The sequence below is a fragment of the Ornithorhynchus anatinus genome, chromosome 1, assembly GCF_004115215.2.
Source record: "Ornithorhynchus anatinus isolate Pmale09 chromosome 1, mOrnAna1.pri.v4, whole genome shotgun sequence".
NCBI lineage: Eukaryota > Metazoa > Chordata > Mammalia > Monotremata > Ornithorhynchidae > Ornithorhynchus > Ornithorhynchus anatinus.
This window is the reverse complement of record NC_041728.1, coordinates 56,880,350-56,895,879: the sequence shown is the minus strand read 5'-3', so window position 1 is coordinate 56,895,879 and position 15,530 is coordinate 56,880,350. Positions and strand designations below refer to the sequence as shown.

The 15,530-nt window shown below is 48.7% G+C and overlaps 1 non-coding gene across 1 annotated transcript; it reads right to left on the bottom strand.

Moving 5' to 3' along the window:
- Nucleotides 1-414: 414 nt before the first annotated feature.
- Nucleotides 415-552, bottom strand: LOC114817384. Its single transcript, XR_003765240.1, has one exon. It is a non-coding gene; the product is annotated as a small nucleolar RNA SNORA7 (small nucleolar RNA).
- Nucleotides 553-15,530: the final 14,978 nt, after the last annotated feature.

Genomic DNA, 15,530 nt, shown 5'->3' with positions numbered 1-15,530 from the left:
TCGGTTCTTTGGGCACCAAATGCTCGAAGCTTTCACTCTGTTTGGCTCTCCTGCACAAACAGGTCGCTGACCCCGATCAAGTCTTGTCTTATGCAGTTGAGTCATTCATTCATTCAGTAGTATTTATTGAGCGCTTACTCTGTGCAGAGCACTGTACTAAGCGCTTGGAATGAACAAGTCGGCAACAGATAGAGACGGTCCCTGCCGTTTCATCCCCGACCCATAGCGATTCCATGAACGGGTCTCCCAGAACTCCCCACTCTCCATCTGCAATCGTTCTGGTAGTGCATCCGTAGAGTTTTCTCGGTAAAAATACGGAAGTGGTTTACCACTGCCTCCTTCCACCCCCTCAACTTGAGTCTCCATCCTCGACTCTCCCCCATGCCGCTGCCGCCCAGCACAGATGAGTTTTGACTTCGTAGCAGATCGTTTTCCACTCGCTAGCCACTGGCCAAGCTAGGAATGGAGTGGGTCTGCCTCTGCTTGATTCTCCCTCCCGTAGTCGAGACTGGGAGAGTCCTGGAAACTCTCCAGGTGTGATCCCGAGAGGGGACCTGATCCAGAAGTAACCGTATTTAAGTGCATACTGTGTGCAGAGTACCGTACTAAGCACTGGGAGAGGACACACAAGTGGGAAATGGCACATTCCCTATCGGTCAGGGAGTTCACGATCTTTGAGAGGTTCCCTGGGTTTTACGACCCGTATCTTTTCCATCTAGCTACTGTAATGAGGATTGAGCCTTAGATGTCCACTGCTTAAGCATCCCTCGAATAGGTTGAAAATGGAATTAATAATAATAACAATAATAATGTTGGTATCTGTTAAGCGCTTACTATGCGCAGAGCACTGTTCTAAGCGCTGGGGTAGACACAGGGGAAACAGGTTGTCCCGCATGGGGCTCACAGTCTTAATCCCCATTTTACAGATGAGGGAACTGAGGCACGGAGAAGTGACTTGCCCACAGTCCAGAGTCGGGATTCGAACCCATGACCTCTGACTCCAAAGCCCGTGCTCTTTCCACAGAGCCACGCTGCTTCTCCGATAAAAATTATGCAATTTGTTAAGCACATACTATGTGGCAGGCACTGTTCTAAGTGCTGGGATGGCTACAAACCAATCACGGTGGACCCAATCCTGTCCCACGTGGGGCTCACGGTCTTATTTGTCATTTTACAGATGAGGAAACTGAGGCACAGAAAAGTGAAGGGACTCGCCCAAGGTCACACAGCGGACAAGTGGCAGAGTCGGCGTTAGAACCCACATCCTTCTTACTCTCAGCCCCGGGCTCTCTCCACGAGGTCATGCCGCTTCCAGGTGTCCGGATGGGGCGGCATCAGAAGAAGGCTGGGCCTGACCCGAGAACTTCAACAGGGATCATTTTGGAAAACGGGACTTTTCTTCTCAAGACCCCAAGTTTGCCACCGGCGAGAACGTAAGCTCCTTGAGGGAACGGATCCCGGCTACCACCTCTGTAGTACTCTCCTAAGTGCTTATTAATCAGTGGTATTCGTCGAGCACGTACCGTGTGCAGAGCACTCTCCTAAGCGCTACGGAAAGTTCAGAACAGCAGAATCGCTAGATGCAGTCCCTGCTCACAAGGAGCTTACGGGTTAGTACAGTGCCCTGTGCTTGGTGGAGCGTCCATAAACCCTCTTGATGGATCGGAGAGAAAAACTGGAGGTACTCTGTGCGGGTTTCACAGTCAATTAACAGTCTTGGCAGGAGGAGATAGAGTGAAGGTGAGAGATGAACATAATATAGCATCCTAATAATAACCAACATCTTTCCCCTTGACGGGAACGCATTCATTCAATCAATCGTATTTACTGAGCGCTTACTGTGGGCAGAGCACCGTACTAAGCGCTTGGAAAGTACAATTGGGCAACAAATAGAGACAATCCCTACCCGACAACGGGTTCACAGTCTAGGAGCGGGGAGACAGACCACCAAACCAAACAAGTAGACAGGCATCAATAGCGTCAGTGTAAATAAATAGAATTATAGAGGCGCATCATTAATAAAGTAAATAGAAATACGTACATATATACGCGAGTGCTGTGGAGCTGGGAGGGGGGTAGAGCAGAGGGAGGAAGTAGGGGCGATGGGGAGGGGAGGAGGAGTAGAGTAAAGGGGGGGGGGGGCTCAGTCTGGGAAGGCCTCCTGGAGGAGGTGAGCTTTCGGCCACTGGTCTCTCCGCGACCAGGCCAACGCAACCCTATTTACTCCTTGTGGCAACGGCAAGGTGGGAGAGAATGGAATTTAAACCGACCAGGCTGGGACTCAGAAGGCCACGCTTATTCCAAAAAGGAGACGAGATGAGGATTTTGGCAGCCAGGTCTCTAGGTCAGACCGCCAGTTGGATACCGCCGGACCAGATTCTCCGACTGGTCAGACTACCGTGCCTAGAAAATCGGCTGTGATTTCTTGCTTGCTTTTTAGCTGTCTGAGAATGATTAGTTTCACCCCAGAGCCTATCCCTGTTCAGTTTCTCCTAAGTAGAGAATAGTTACATGTCAACCAGAAGGCTTATTGTTGCTTTTGACAATGTTCACTGTGCCAAATCTCCTTTCCTACATGGGGATAGTAGAGGGTTTTCAGTTACCCAAGACATGGAATTATGCCTTCTTGGAAGCAAAAGAAAGCCATTTTCTTTTAATATTCTGTTGTGCAGCTCACCAATTCCCTAACTGCATGTTAGAGTATGCAATGTGAGCAATTGCTGCTATGTAGCTGTCTGGCAGTGCATTACCTCAGCTCTGTCTTGCATTATTTCATAATCAGCAGCAGTTGGAGTTCTACTTGTAAAATAAAAACAAACCCCAAAATGAGGGAAATCTACAAACCTCATCCTACAGTCGTATCTTTTTTATAATCTGCTCTACCTGTCACTTTGGACATTCTGTGGCTTTTAAGACCGTTGTCAGAATGAACAAGTTTGTTGGAACTTACTGGACACTACAGTGGAAACAGTCAGATGGAGGTTACCATTAACATGACCTCCAGATCCCAGAATCTTCCTAAACTTTGGGCTATTCCAGATTTGGGAACCAATAATAGGCGCTTTATCAAGAGCTTAATAGAGAGTTCTGCACTCGGTAAACACTAAAACGATTGATTGAATGAATGAATAGAATAGAGCGGGCCTACTATAGGCACGTGGAGATTTTGGATTTGAGGCTTTCTCAAATATTGTTAAGTGTTGATCAATTTATCAAATCAGGAAGAAGCCACATACAAAGTAAAGAATGGGAAATATTAATCGGTGTTGAGTTGCTTTCTCATTTAAATAGAAGCAGAAGAGTCTTAAGAAGTCTCAAGATAGCACGGCTGACTCCTTCGGGTTTACTGTATCGTACTTTCCCAAGCGCTTAATAGGGTGCTTTGCACATAGTGAGCGCTCGATAAATACGACGGAATGAATGAATGAATGAAATACAGCACCCCATCTCCATCTTCCGCTGACCATCCCCCTGAGGTGTCATGTATCACCTGTAGCATTCAGGATCTCTGTACTTTGTCCAGAGGAAATTGCTCTTGGCTCGAGAGTCGGCTGTTGATCCGGGCGGTAGAGAACTCATCGAGGAATCGGGAGACCCGGTTCTACCCGGAGCTGGCTAATGTGAGCAGAGCCCTCCGTGGCATTTGGCAGCGTGCTGCCTTCCTGCCCGCCCTCTTCCTCACTGCATTCTGTGGCCCAGCGGAACATGCCCGACAGGGATGTTGAGCATGTGGCTGACGGCGATACAAACCGCTAGCGCTAGAATCAACCGTTCAGGTGGATTTCGAGCCCTGAAGTCCCAGGACTGAGGCTCCGCTGTCATCCCTGATGGGAAACTCATCGTCATCATCATCAATGGTACCTATTGAGCATTTAGCACTGTACTAAGTGCTTGGGAGAGTACAACGGAGTTGGCCGACACATTCCCTGCCCACTGTGAGCTTACAGGCTAGAGGAGATTCCATCGCAAACCCGCAACGGGGCTTCAGGGTGCAAACTTCCGTGTCTACTATGAAGCGAGCATGGAAGTCCGGCAGGTGAGCTGAGAGGATTATGACGGTATAGAGCCCGTTGACCTTGACTGTGAGGAAGCCATCGATGACTTTGGGGATCCCCTCCCAGCTCCTTAAATTGGCTTTCCTCTTTTGAATCGGCCCTTGATTCAGAGACCGAATTTTTCCTAATTAGGAAAACTGACTAACTTGATACAGATCAATAGAGAACTTATGCTCAGAGGCTGAAGTTGTTCGGTGCTCTCGACTTTGCCGGAGCAACTATCCACATGGAAACCTTAAGCATCTGTCATGATGGAAGCATCCATCTATAAACCACAGCAGGCTGTCCCCTTCGCCTTCAGAAGATCTGCATGGCTGACGCCTCTAAGCAAGACCTGAAATGAAAGATGATTGGAGCTGATTTCTCCGCTAATAGCAGGAAAGTTCTACCTCTTTTGAGAAGGAGGTGGAAGCAGAGAAATCAGGCCCTGCCTAGAATGATCCAAACAAGTTTGGGGGGGGGGGATTGGGAGGTGGGCAGGGAAAGGAGGTCCTAGAATATTCCAAATCATTCAGATGGGGGAGACTGGTAGGGATGTAACCTCGCTGCCTAAAGTGCCGGGCCACTGAGCCATCAGCTTGAGGGAATCAAATGACTGAGGAAGGCCAGGGCCTTTTGTAGAAGCAAGCCAGTGAGGATTGATAATGGACACTGTGATGCCGCCAAACCCAGGTTCCACCTGGAATTGCCTCTTTCTGGATTTCTTGCCACCCAGCTCAATCAGCAGCGAGGCTGATGTTATCAAAGGGAAAAAAAGGCAGCAATTCTGAGGGAGTGGGGCATAGCTATCCCCGGAGAGGGCCCAAAAATGGGAAACAAAAAGTACTCTGAGCCAAGGTGAGGGCACAAGCAAGATTCCCTCCCGCTTCTGTATGGGAACATGTATGCTAAAACTTACTGTTCATACTGTTCCCTCCCTCCTTCCCCTCAGCACTGTGCTCATTTGTATATATTATTTATTACCCTATTTATTTTGTTAATGAGGTGTACATCCCCTTGTTTCTATTTATCTTGATGATGTTGTCTTGTTTTTGTTTTGTTCTGTTTCGCTTTGCTGTCTGTCTTCCCCGTTTAGACCGGGAGCCCGTCACTGGGCAGGGATCGTCTCTATCTGTTGCCGAACCGTACATTCCAAGCGCTTAGTACAGTGCTCTGCACATAGTAAGAGCTCAATAAATACGATTGAATGAATGAATGCTTCCAAATTGGTCCACATAACCCGGTTCTCCTACAACAGAGAACCCACATTCTAGCAGAACCCCACACTGAGGATACCTCCCATTGTAGAACTCATCTATGTCAGAGGCCATGAGCAGGTGCACAGCTGTTTCGTCTACCACCGAGTTGGGCTGTATCCAATCAATCAATCCCTGGTATTTAGTGAGTACTTACTGTGGGCAGAGCACTATACTAAACGATTGGGAGAGTTGAGAGAAACATTCCCTGCCAAGGACAATTTAACAGTTGAGCGACGGACAGACAAGTGCTCTAAGAATATCCTCAAATTCATTCATTCAATCATATTTATTGAGCGCTCACCGTGTGCAGAGCACCGTACTGAGCACTTGGGAAGTACAATTCAGCAACAAATAGGGACAATCCTTGCCCACAACAGGCTCACGGTCCAGAAATCCTGCCGCTGCCGCGTCCTAGCCAATACGCAGAGTGAAAATGTGTCCTGGCACAACTGGGTGTGTTTTAGAAGGAGGGTGTCATCTCAGCTCTGACAAGGTAAAAGCAATTCATTTGTAGTGGAGGTAATTAGTCCAGCCACCTGGCTCGTTCACATTGGTGTATTCCATTTTCACAGTCTCATCTTCCCAGCACCAACTCTACGATTCCCCGGCTACGGGCACGCCTCTCCCAACTTCTTGCCCAGCGAAGTCACGTCTGGGGAATAATCTCCAGCAATGATCCACTCACAAGTTATCAAATCTGGAAACAAAACAAGGTCTTTGAAAATGGGAAACAAAATCAGAAATCCGGTAGGAGAAAGAGCAAGAAACGGGCTCGCTCCATGGCACAGGGAGGTGAAAGTATTCAATGGCGGTCTTTAGAATTAAAACAAAATCATTATCAGGGCTATCAATTAAAGAATGAGTGCTCTGAGCCTATGGGCTGGCATGCCTACAGTTTTTATAATGTCTGGCAGGATGTTTTACAAACTAAACTCAGCAAGACTACAATTCCACCAGAAGGTGCCTCAGATGGTTTTGCTAATAATTTTGATCAGCTGAAATGGAGGAAAACCATCATTTCATTTATTTGCTTTTCAAAAACTGTCAGTTGGAAATGGGCACATTAATGGCCCCTGTCCTTTCTCTCCCCCCCATAAAAATGTATAACAAAGAAGAAGTGATTGGAGGCGGGGGATGCGGGGGAGGAGATTTCTTCTCAAATATTTTGATCTGTGCCAAAATCAGGAGTCTAACAACTTCCCTTGCCCAAGCAAAGTTGGGTCCATCTCATGGGGAATTTTGATGGAAGGGTACACGGGTTTCTTCGAAGAACGCGGTGAAGACCGACAAAGAGAAGACTGCCGCAAACATATAAGTGTTCCTCACCATCTATTGGCTTTCGTTTTAATAGCCTTTTAACCAACTTTGTTAATGGACTGAATGCAATTTAGATATGGAACTTGGCTAAAATGTAACTTCAATTGGCTATTAAAATTTAAGAGCCAACTAAGATCGCTAATTACAAAAAAAAAAAAAGCTCCAGCGATAATGCTAAGCAGAATTAGTAATAGCAAATGACAGTCTGTCTAGTCTTATTCCCATAGGGAAAGAAACTCTTAACTGAGAAGTCAACCAGACAATGTGCAGAAAACCTAATTGCATTACTGGTATTATGGCATCCAAATCTGGCAGCTTCTGGGGACGAAACAGTGAGTAAAGTCTGTCAAACTCACGTTGGGAAAATGACTGACCAGTTTGGGGGTGGTTTTTTTTTTTTCATACCGGATGGGGCAGGTTCCAGGAAAGTTGATTTGATTCATATCTGATGGAAAAGTCCTCCTTAGCGATAGAGACTCCTGTAAAACCAAGACGGGGAAAATAAGACCCTCAAAGGACTTAAAAAAAAAATTTACCTACCAGGAAAAAGAAATAAGCATCTTTCGGTGGAAAGTTGAGCTTGGGGGAAAAATTGTTTCGACTTCTTTGCTTCATTACAGATATCCTCATTATGCCATCAGTTGAAGTGCAGACTAGTTTTCCTGTGAAGATTTATCATGTATGGTGGCCACTTTGAATCGGCTGTAGTGGAGTCTTTAACATTCCCTAGTCAAGTGTCTCCCTGCTGTGCCTATAAATGTCAGTCCAGTTTTTTCACGGCTGTGCGCACAGATTAGAAACAGCAGGAGAGCTTGGGATTCTGACTACAATACCAGTAAGGACACTTGTCTTCATGGCACTGCTCAAGTGATTCTTGGAATGCAGGACCCTGCTGTTTTCTAATATTTACACATAACTGGAGTCATCAAGAGAGTAAATGCAGTCTAAAGGCAGCGGGCTTCCTTTGTGTTAGGGACTTTACATTCAAATAGGGATCTCAACAACAACAACAAAAAACCAAAATATGGTTCCTATTTCCCCTCCGTTCTGAGAATAAAAGACCAAGCCCCCGCTGTACGGTCGAGACGGTCCACTTAATTCTCCCCCACCCCACCAAATATTTCCTCTGCGCATCCTGTAGCTCCTCGGGAACGGCGGGTGCTCTCGATTCTTGACCTTGAATTGTGTTTCCGTCGGCCGCCGCTCGTGTGACCTCTACAGGAGGAGACAGGGCCTCAGAAACCATTTCGACGTCATCTAACGCCCCTTTGCCCGCCGAGGCGTTTACCTGACCTGGCTGTGGCTTTGGGGCCGGAAAGTCAAGAATCAGCCAGCGCCGGTGGAGCCGCTGACAAGGGGCTTAGGGTCCGATCCTTTCCGGTGTCCTCATCTCGACAGGTTTCCAAGACGTCATCTCGCTCTGGCAGGGTCGGGAGGAAGCGGCTTTCAAAGGGACGCGGGTGCCGGTTCTTCGCGGGCAATTGGACCGAAAGCTGCCGTCCAGAATGTTTTCTACCTGACGTTCCCGGAAAGAAAGACAAGGGAACAGGGGAGAATCTTGGTTTTGACGCATTTAAGAACCACCGTCAAACCCTTCTGTATTGTTTTTTTTTTGTTTTTGGCTTCTGGGAAAAGCAGCTTTTAGGGAGAGAAACAGTGGATAGAGATAAAAGGCAATTCTTTATTTCCTATCACCTGTTATGCCAAGGAAGTCATAATCAGAGGCTGGGACTAGACTTGGTTCTCAATGATTAGTAATGCTAATTCCGGGTCAGACCAATGGCCCAACCAACCGGACGTTCTCCCTTCAACAGTGGACATGGAAAAACGGTGAGGTGATTTCTGTTAACCGCTTACTACGCGTCAAACACTGTTCTAAGTGCTAGGGTAGACAGAAGTGAATTAGGTTGGACACAGTCCCTACCCCGCATGAGACTCACAGTCTAAATAGGAGAAGGAACCGGAGTGCTGAGGCACAGAAAAGTTGAACTGACATGCCCAAGGTCACACAGTAAGCACCTGGCAGAACTGGGGTTAGAATTCAGGTCCTCTAACAATAATAATAATAATGTTGTATTTGTCAAGCGCTTACTATGTGCAGGGCACCGTTCTAAGCGCTGGAGGAGATACAGGGTAATCAGGTCGTCCCACGTGAGGCTCACAGTTAACCCCCATTTTACAGATGAGGTAACTGAGGCACAGAGAAGTCAAGTGACTCGCCCACAGTCGCACAGCTGACAAGTGGCAGAGCCGGGAGTCGAACCCATGACCTCTGACTCCGAAGCCCGGGCTCTTTCCACTGAGCCACGCTGCTCTGACTCTCTGGCCCCTGTTCTTCCCACTAGGCCATGCTGCCTTTCATTCATTCATTCAGCCGTACTTACTGAACGCCCACTGTGTGCAAAGCACTGTACTAAGACTTCCAAGGCCTAGCGGAAAGCGCACGAGACTGGGAGACAGGAGGCTTGGATTCGAGTCCCTGCTCCATCAGTGGCTTACTATGGGACGTTGGGCAAAGTCAATATATCTTCATCACCCTATTTATTTTGTTTAATGAGATGTACATCATCCTGATTCTCTTTATTTGCTATTGTTTTAATGAGATGTTCTTCCCCTCGATTCTATTTATTGCCATTGTTCTTGTCTGTCCGTCTCCCCCGATTAGACTGTGAGCCCGTCAAAGGGCAGGGACCGTCTCTATCTGTTACCCATTTGTCCATTCCAAGCGCTTAGTACAGTGCTCTGCACGTAGTAAGCGCTCAATAAATACTATTGAATGAATGAATGAACCTCTCGGGACCTATTTTTTGATCTATAAAATGGGGATGATAGATTGCACGCACCATATAAGAGGACGTGCACAGCGTCTGATCTCATAACCTTGTGTTTTCTCCAGCACTTAGCACAGAATAAGTGCTGAAAAAATGTCATAATTAATCACTGGTTAGGGACGGACCATGAACATCGCTTACCCTCTGGGGCCCCCTTAACCATGAATCTGTCCAATATCTGCAGGGTTGGAGAGAGAAATGGGGGGGAGAAAAGCAGGAGTGGTGAGGGGAGGGTAACCAGAGAAGACAGAGAAGCAGCGTGGCCTAGTGGATAAAGTACGGGCCTGGGAGTCGGTAGAACCTGGGTTCTGATTCCGGCCCCGACAAGTCCGCTGTTACTTTGGGCAAGTCACACTGAACTTCCCACGAGAAGCAGCGTGGCTCAGCGGAAAGAGCATGGGCTTTGGAGTGAGAGGTCATGGGTTCGAATCCCGACTCTGCCACTTGTCAGCTGGGTGACTGTGGGCAAGTCACTTCACTTCTCTGTGCCTCAGTTCCCGCATCTGTAAAATGGGGATGAAGACCGTGAGCCCCACGTGGGACGACCTGATTCCCCTGTGTCTACCCCAGCGCTTAGAACAGTGCTCTGCACATAGTAAGCGCTTAACAAATACCAACATTTTTCCCTGTGCCTCAGTTACCCAATTTGTAAAATGGGAATTGAGAACCGTGAGCCCTCCAGACTCTAAGGTCACTGTGGGCAGGAAATGTCCCTGTTTATTATTACTATACTGTAATTTATTAATTATGGTACTTATTAAGCACTAACTATGTGCCAAGCACTGTTCTATGAATGAAGTAGATACAAGTTAATCAGGCTGGAACACAATCCCTGACCCCCATGGACTCACACTCTTAATCCCCATTTTACAGATGAGGTAACAGGCTCAGAAAAGTGAAGTGATTCGCCCCAGGTCAAACAGTAGATACGTTGAGTAGCCGGGATTAGAACCCTTGATCTTCTGACTCCCAGACCCGTCCTCTATCCACAACGCCACGCTCCTTCCCAAGCACCTAGTACAGTTCTCTGTCCACACTAAGGGCTCAATAAATAGAATCGACTGACTGATTGACAGTATGTGTCTAACCAGATGAACTATCCCAGCACTTAATACAGGGTCTGGCACATAGTAAAGCGCTTAACAAATGCCATTTAAAAAAAAAAAAGAATTACAACTACACCGGGGAGAAATAGGAACCCTTGCAGCGCCAGCTTGCATTCTCCCAGTCCCTTGGGAAGGCTAAGACTTGGGAGGAGGCCGGGAATCCTGGAAGTCACTCGAGAATCCTGAGGATCTCCCTCCTCCAGCGTCACCCAGAGACCTCGACACCCCTTCTCCCAGTCAGGTGCGTCAGTCAGCGTGGCTCAGTGGAAGGAGCCCGAGCTTGGGAGTCGGAGGTGATGGGTTCGAATCCCAGCTCCACCACTTGTCAGCTGGGTGACTGTGGGCAAGTCACTTCACTTCTCTGGGCCTAAATTCCCTCATCCGTAAATGGGGATTAACTGTGAGCCTCAGGTGGGACAACTTGATCACCCCCTATCTACCTCAGCGCTTAGAACAGTGCTCTGCCCATAGCAAGCGCTTAACAGATACCGGCATTATTATTATCATTAATCATTATCATTATCATCATCATCCCGATGAGGGTCCCTAGCAGGTCCTTCCATACCCCCCCGCCACGCGGCAGCCTGGATCTTCAGCCTCGTAGGAGAGCCCACAAAGGGAAAGTCCCATTTAAAATCGGGCTGAATTAGAGTCAGGAGCATCGACCCTAAAGTCAGCCCTGGAAACACGGCTTTGGCTAATTCATAGAGAACGGGGTTCGGAAGCCATCATATGTTACGTTTACTGCATGCTTACCTCCCCAAATCTCTGAGGATTACCTAAACAATGACCGCGATAATGGAATAATGTCTCAAAACCCTGTGAAACTGATAATAATCGTTGTGGTATTTGTTAATCGCTTACTGTGGGCCAGGTCCTGTATTAGGCGCTGGGGTGGATACAAGCAAATCAGGTTGGATGCAGTCCCTGTCCCTCGTGGGGCTCACAGTCTCATCCCCCCGTTTACAGATGAGGTAACTGAGGCACGGAGAAGTGAAGTGACTCGCCCGAGGTCACGCAGCCGACAGGCGGCGGAGCTGGGATTGGAACCCGTGACCTTCTGCCTCGGAGGCCTGTGCTCTAGCCACTACACCATGCTGCTTCCCTAATTATCTAACTGATTATCACATGAACCTTTCCAACCTCCCCGCTAAGTAGATGCAGATATTCTCATTCTCAGTAGAGAGACGGAGAGAGTCGGTTTGACTTCCAGTTCCAGGCACTCCCACGTCACCGGTTCCTACCCTGTAGTTAGCGGCGCTCGAGTACTCCGCTAATAATCTAAAGAGGGAAAAAGAGGGAAAAAGACATCCAGATCATTTTTAAAAAGCAAACGCTTCGGGCCGTCATCTCGGCCTTCCCGATTTCATCCCATGGATAACAATCACTACCATCTCGAAACGCCTAAGTGGGATAAGCTCGTTGTGGGTAGCCAATATGACTGTTTATTGCCATATCATACTCCCCCAGACGCTTAGGACGGTGCTTTGCGCACAGTGAGAGCTCAGTCAGTACGATCGAATGAATGAATGAATAACCCCTGAACATAAATCCCTCACCTAAATCTGGCTCGCTGTAGGATTTATACATACGATTTTATTGCCATATTAGATACACACACATATGAATATATAATACTTTACATCGGTAACGATTTTAGACTTTTGAAAAACTGTGTCCGCATTAAAGCTGCGGACCAAATTTATGGCCTTAATCTCCCCGAGTCCCAATCTCCTCGTCTGTCTCGGCGACCGAGCCGAAGTTAGCCAGCAGTAAAGCTGAAATTAAAAAATCTCATTTCTGACTGCCGATCGGAGTTTGACTACTCCGTCCATGCCACTCTACTGCTCCTAGCTTAACTGGGGCTTCTGCCGGGAACATCTTGATGTGATTCGACCAGAAAGAACCACACGGCATGCGATCTGACCATTCCGAGCAAGTCACGGGGCTTCGCTTCCAAGGAAAGGTTCGGCAGCCGATTCGCCGACTCATAACAAACTGACTCGGGCTTGCGTTATCCGTTTCTAGTTATAAAGACTTGGGAAACTGAGCGTGTGTGGCCGGGGAGAAACTGGGGGTGGGAGGGAAGGATATATGTGCAGAGGCAGGGTGTAACCTCCTTGAGGGCACGGATCACGTCTACCAATTACCGTATACTCTCCTGAGCGCTTAGAACAGTGCTCCGCACACGGGAAGCACTCGATAAATATCACTAACTAATCGATTGATCGTGTGGTCCAACCGCTAACTTGTGAAGTGCCCGGATCAACTCCCACATTTTAACACCCCCCCCCCCCCCCAAAAGTAGATCAAAGCCGAAGGGAAGAAACTCACTTGGAGCATATTTTAGGCCCCAAGAGAGGCCCGCGACATGCGGCGGGAGGGCGGGGAGCAGCAGGGGAGGGGACACGGAGGGAACCCCGCCCCTCGTCCTCCGTTCCCTCACTCATCATTCATTTATTCATTCCGTCTGAGTTACTGAGCGCTCCCCCGGTGCGGAGCACTGTTCTGAGCGCTTGGGAAAGTGCACTACAACAATAAGCAGACGTATTCAGTGAATACTTCGTTCTGCTGCCGGATTATCTTTCTACAGAAACGCCGTGGGCATGTCCCTCCCCTCCTCGGAAACCTCGAGTGGTTGCCCATCAACCTCCGCACGAAACAAAAACTCCTCACTCTTGGCTTCGAAGCTCTCCGTCCCCTCGCCCCCTCCTACCTCACCTCCTTTCTCTCCTTCTCCATCCCAGCCCGCACTCTCCGCTCCTCGGCCGCCCACATCCTCACCGGGCCTCATTCACGCCTGTACGAATTCTAGTACCGGCTGTCACCTTGGGCAAGTCACAACTTCTCGGGGCCTCAGTTAACTCATCTGAGGGATGGGGATTAAAACTGGGGGCCCCGTCTGGGACGGGGACTGTGTCCAACCTGATAAGCTTGTTATCTATCCCGACGCTTAGAAGAGTGCCTGCCACACGTCTTAACGTGTCTTGTCTCCTGCCGTCGAGTCGCTTCCGACCCATCGCTCCCGGAACGCCCCGTTTCTCCATCTGCAGTCCTTCGGGTCGTGTGTCCGTAGAGTCTTCTTGGTAAAAACACAGAAGCGGTTTACCATCGTCTCCCTCCGTGCAGTCAACTTGCGTCTCCGCCCTCGACTCCCAGGCCGCCGCTGCGCGGCACAAGTCAAATGCGATTAAAAAACGTTAATCGGGTTGGACCCAGTCCCGGTCCCTCAGGGGACTCACAGTTTAAGTAGAAGGGAGTAGGATTTAATCCCCGTTTTCAGATGGGGTAACTGAGGCGAAGAGAAATGAAGCGACTTGCACAAGGTCACACAGCAGACAGGAGGATAGCTGGGGTTTTTTTATGTGGGTTGGGGGGTCCTGAAGAGTCCAAAGTTGCCGTTAATAAAACTTAGATCTGCAAGTTCAGGCCAGCCTCCTCCTAATAACGGTTCTCGGGAGGAGCTCCGTATAGACTCCGAGGGCTAGCAAGAGTCTTATCATTCCGATTAAAGGCCTCCGGAAGTCCGTCTGGATTCGTTCACTTCATCCTGTTCCCGACTTGTCCATTCCGAGCGCTTAGTACGGTGCTCTGCCCATAGTAAGCGCTCAGTAAATACTGTTGAATGAATGAAATTCAATAGTATTTACTGAGCGCTTACTATGTGCTGAGCGCTGTACTCCCAGGCTGTGCCCCGCTCAGGTATTTGGTGGGGATGCAATGCCTGGAAAGCCTAAAGCTGCCTCGCTGGGCTTACGCCTGTCGCAGAAGAAGCAGAGAGACCTGGTGAGCTTCCCAGGGGAGCTGAAATAGAAGGGTGTATTTACGTATATATCCGTAATTTGTTTATATTAATGTCTGTCTTCCCCTGTAGACTGCGAGCTCGTGGGCAGGGAATGTGTTTGATGTTATATTGTACTCTCCCAAGAGCTTAGAAGAATGCTCTGCACCCCGTAAGCGCTCATTAAATATGACTATTAATAACAATAATACCACAGGGCATCCACTAGATTGGAAGCTCCTCCGGGGCGGGGATCATGTTTTCTACTTTTGTTGTAAGCTTCCTAGGTGCCCAGCTCACAAGGTGAGGAGGTATATCTCCCAACAAGGATTTTGGACCTAAACGCCTAGAGTTTTGGTTTTTTTTTCTTAACCATCTATGTCAAGCACTTACTACATGCCGGGCGCTGTACTACAAGCAGCGTGGCTCGGTGGCAAGAGCCCGGGCTTGGGAGTCAGAGGTCATGGGTTCGAATCCCGGCTCTGCCACTTGGCAGCTGGGTGACCGTGGGCAAGTCACTTCACTTCTCTGTGCCTCCGTTCCCTCATCTGTAAAATGGGGATGAAGACTGTGAGCCCCACGTGGGACAACCTGACCACCTTGTATCCTCCCCAGCGCTGAGAACAGTGCTCTGCACATAGTAAGCGCTTAACACATGCCAACATTATTATTATTACTAAGCACTGGGGTAGATGAGTGCATCAGGTTGGACACACTAGCCCATCTGGGGCTCACCGTTTTAACCCCATCTTCCAGATGAGGTGGTAACTGAGGCCCAGAGAAGCGACTCGCCCAAGGTCACGCAGCCGACAAGTGGCGGAGCCGGGATTGGAACCCACCTCCTTCTGACTCCCAGGCCCGTGTTCTATCCACCAGGCCACACTGCCTCAGGACCCCGACAAGTCCTTGGAGTTTCCAATTCGAAAATGGGAGCTTTTCAGGCTAGTAGTTTAGTTTTTTGGGGGGGGGGGGCCCGGGGGGGTTTAAAGTCTGCCCTCTCCCAGTCCTCATCGCCCGTAAAATCCCTACTTCCTTTCCGTCCCCTCTGACAACGGAACAGAGGTCCCTCCGGTAAGCTTCCAAGTGTTCGGTTCAGTGCTCCGTAAAGAAGAGGTACCCAATTCATTCCGAGGCTAATAAATACATCCTCATCATTTTAGACGGACTGCCCAGCTAGACCCTTCTGGCTTATTCTGGCTTTG